This window comes from Adiantum capillus-veneris, chromosome 20 (assembly GCF_014529385.1).
Source record: "Adiantum capillus-veneris isolate H3 chromosome 20, ASM1452938v2, whole genome shotgun sequence".
NCBI lineage: Eukaryota > Viridiplantae > Streptophyta > Polypodiopsida > Polypodiales > Pteridaceae > Adiantum > Adiantum capillus-veneris.
The window spans coordinates 96,327,670-96,332,166 of NC_140950.1; the positions used below are offsets into that span (position 1 = coordinate 96,327,670).

Consider the following 4,497-nt stretch of genomic DNA (forward strand, 5'->3'; position numbering starts at 1 on the left):
CAAGGCTAACTGAATTGTTTTCTTGTTTGGATGGATGTAGGTAAGGACTCTATCTTATCTTGGAAGGTTTTTTACTTTGGCAAGCTATCTTACTCTGGATGGAACACTCACTGATGACTTGGGAAGTTCATTTACTTTCTGCTTACTGAAAGGGGATCTCTTTCCTACAAACATTGTACTTAAATGATCCTAATACTGAGTTGTTTTTGTACTTATCTAGTACTTGTTCCAATGCCAGCTGTCTTTTGAATGTAAAAATTCAAATATGTCTTATTATCTAAGATCTAACAGCTACACACACACACACACACACACACACACAACAAGAGTCTATGCGGGAGAGAAGGAGATCAAGCAAACCATACCTTCAAGAATGAGAATAAAGTTAGGGTTACAGGCCCTTATGTGAGTCGTCCCAACCACACTTAGGCTAGCTAACATTTAGTATGCTCTCTCTCTCTCTCTCTCTCTCTCTCTCTCTCTCTCTCTCTCTCTCTCTCTCTCTCTCTCTCTCTACTAAATGTGGCATGCGTCTATCATCGGTGATCACTCATAAATACATGTGCGGAGCCAACAAGCTCGCCGTTCGTAGCTCAATAATAATAACAAGGATGACCAAAGTTAACACAAAGATAATAACACTTTTACAGAAATTTACACGTAAGAAAAGTAAAGATGAAAGGGTAGACACTAAGCTTACCTTATGCACATGTGTTCTCACTAGTTTAATTTAATCCAACGACTTAAAATATGCACCAAGATTGCACACTTTTCCCTATGGGCTTATGCACACCAAAAATATAATGAAACAAGGTGAAGAATCATAGTGGCCTGCTAAGGAAATGTAATGTAAAAGTAGATGAGAGTTGTGTTTGTAGGATCTATTTTTACGTGGTAGGAAGAATCCCAAGATCTATCCAATGAGTCTTGAACTCAAGACCTAATAGTGCAAAGGGAACTAGGATAACCAATCTACCACACTTAGGTGATACAAAGGTTATTCTGGAAACCTTAACGATCTCTGGTCCTTAACGATCTCCGGTGAGGCATGAACTCCAAGCTTGATTTCAAGAAAGAGAGAGAGAGAGAGAGAGAGAGAGAGAGAGAGAAGAAGAAGAAGAAGAAGAAGAAGAAGAGGGGGAGGAGGAGAATTTTAACGTCGTAGGGAACAATCCCAAGAGACCTTAAAGATCTATCCGCCGACGAGAGGAGAGTTGAATGAGAGAGAGAGAGAGAGAGAGAGAGAGAGAGAGAGAGAGAGAGAAGAAGAAGAAGAAGAAGAGGGGGAGGAGGAGAATTTTAACGTCGTAGGGAACAATCCCAAGAGACCTTAAAGATCTATCCGCCGACGAGAGGAGAGTTGAATGAGAGAGAGAGAGAGAGAGAGAGAGAGAGAGAGAGAGAGAGAGAGAGAGAGAGAGAGAGAGAGAGAGAGAGAGAGAGAGAGAACTTATATTCCCTTTACAAATGCAAATTTAGTACTCAAATCCATTTATTGCTATAACACAATTGAAAGGACAACTCTTGCTTGGTTTGTGTAACGGTATCACTATGTGAAGCAAGAATGGAGTGGTGGTGAGTCCTAGCACTTTTACTTTGGTAAGAGGTGCTCAACAAAGTCTTCAATGTGGTGAAAATGATGGAGAGGATGCATGCATATATAATTATTTTGAGGAGAGGCTGTATATGAGTAGAGGAGTTGTGGAGCCTTTCTCTTGAGAGGAGAAGCTAGGGTGCCCTTGATAGTAATGCATACAAGAAGGCCTTCACATGAGCAACACAAAGAGATCATCGGTTTGTGAGAGTAAGGATGTGCCAAAATCACTTGCCCTTACACCATTCAAGCATGGTACTAATGTGCTTTTTAGGAGTGACGAGGACAAATTTCTTGCACTCAATACACCATTCAAGCATATATGGTCAACACAATATGCTTTCTAGGACTGATGGGGATAAATCCCTAGTAGCACTTCCACCAATGAAGCAATATGATAGTGATATGCTTCTTAGGAGTGATGAGGAAAAATCACTTGCACCTACACCATCAAAGTATGGTAGTAATAAATTGTGGTAAAGGATTCCCAGTAGGATGGAAATACCCCATCATACAAGCAACCTACAAACTCCAATCGAGGTATTGCAATCCGATTTCAACCAGATCTTGTCACTTCATTTGCCAACACTCTATACATGGCCTTTGCTGCTCATTAAGAATCAACTTAAAAAATGCACTTGTAAATAACATGGTCTAAGAAACATTCAATATACGGATGGAGATAAAAAATTGGAGAGAAAAAAATATGTGATAGAATTGCGTTTGATGGCTCACATAGAGTACCGGCACAACATCAATTCGTACAATTTCTCTACCTGGTAGTTACACCTAGCTCATACATTTTAAGAGCAAAGACCATTAGCCATGCAATACATTACAAAGACGCTCAGTGTGAAGATATAACCATAAAACAAGTGTAACCAGAGGCTTTTTCCTAGGCAGAGGCAACTAGTGCTATCCACGTCCATTGCAGCAAAGCCATCTGTTTGCTTCAAAGTTTTACTTGAACGTAGTGAAACCATGTATTAAGATACACCAAAGCTTGAACCCCTTTATACAAAGTGCACAAAAGAAGGTCCAACAAATGACTTGCTTTCAACCCCATACTTCATGGAACTTTTACTTCGCATGAAGAAGACAGTCAAGATCCTGCATGAACTTTAAGTTACTCCACATGAAAAAGCCAGTCCAACACCCAAAAAATCAAGCTGCAATCATGTGTTGCCAACTTGCCTCTTGTTTTCAGAGACAGCTAAACAATCATAGCCTTTCTCTACCCTGGAGTTGTGTAAACATAAGTACAAGGCAATCAAACCACCTCATCATTTCCAATATCGAAGTCACACTCATCATCAAATTCTTCATTGTCCTGACCAAAAGACCACTCCATGTCATCATCTGATGTAAACCCATGTGCATCATGCTCCTCCTCCTTTAAGAAATTTGAAAAGCTAGCGTTTTGCACGGGCACATCAATCACGACCAAACCGTTGAGTTCCACGTCCAAATCATTATTGCGGACTCCTGCCAATACTTCAAGTCTCTTTTCCAAGAAGAATCGTGATAAACAGCACGTGCCTGAATAGATTCTTGGAAATCTTGTGCTTGACAATGTCCTCCCAAGGAAACTAGAGATTAGTATATCTTTTCAATGACCTAGACTCTCCAAAAACAACAGTCTAGAGAGCTTTGTCTAGAGATCCAAATCTTTGACATCTGCAAGCATCCGTGCAAAATCCATGTCATCGGATACAATACATTTGATGCCCTTGTGTATGGAGTCTGCCATCTGTTTCTTTAGCTCAATCTGCAGCTTGGTCTTATACTGTACTGTCTTTACAAAGATACCCGCTCGGGGCAAATCTAGCCAACCTTTGGAACCATTATTGGGCTTTCCACTTCTTTATACATTTGCATCTTTAGAAGCATCACCACTATGTATTTCTCTTTCTTCTTTCCCTTAAGAGAATTCAGCCTTGTCATCCTCTTGTTATGCTCTATCTCTTGAAGCTGCTTGAAATGCTTCTTGAGAAGAATGCTAGTTTTGAATTTTTGACCACAGAGGTGCACACATAGGGTTGCCCTGGTTGCACAAGGCCTTTCTTTTCAAAAATCTCTACCTCTTTTATGTTGCGTCTCTATTCACGCACCCGATTTGGGACATGCATGAAAGCATGGTGGTTCTCATATGCCACCATCTCAACAACAGAGCCAAATAGAGAAGCAACAAGTCAAAGGTAGAGACCTGCATCGCATGGAGATGATGTTGGGGGCTTGTTGTCAAGGTCCCAAAACATAAATACTCTTGCATTCTTGAAAGGAGAATTATTTAATTCACTGCTTGATTGTCCCTGCCTAAGAGGGCTCACATAACCTGAAGAGGATAAATTGCCAAAGCTACGATGTACTCCATAGCCAGCAGAAACAACCTCATGCAATCTATTAGCACATGCAAAATACTCACTTGGAGGCCAGAGAAAATGTAGGTATGGCTTAGATTAGCGGAGCACATGCCCTCAACCATAGCCATAGGAGCGTGAGAGACAGAGAGCACGCTCGACTCAAGAAGGTGGAAAGGACTCAGCAGCAAGCTCAACGTGGACCATCCTCCCAATTTTAGGCGCTCTTGGATTGAGGCTTGGATGGAGCAGAGAGAGAGAGAGAGAGAGAGAGAGAGAGAGAGAGAGAGAGAGAGAGAGAGAGAGAGAGAGAGAGAGAGAGAGAGAGCACGTCTTCAACTAGACCAAGGAAAATGACATTTCGCATATAATAAACCCATCACATCACACACACACAGCTTCAATGCACCGCATGTGTAGAGTCTGGCTACAACAGTGTTCGAGAAAAAATTCCAAACATACAAAACTCCTTTTCTTGAATTTGCCAAGAGGAAATTTTAGAAAATTAGGTTTATTTTTTGGGTTTTAACGCTATTTTTCTCT

At 40.9% G+C, this 4,497-nt stretch overlaps 1 pseudogene; it reads right to left on the bottom strand.

Annotated features, from left to right (window-relative positions):
* Positions 1-2,864: 2,864 nt before the first annotated feature.
* LOC147432945 (uncharacterized) lies at positions 2,865-4,085 on the bottom strand (annotated as a pseudogene).
* Positions 4,086-4,497: the final 412 nt, after the last annotated feature.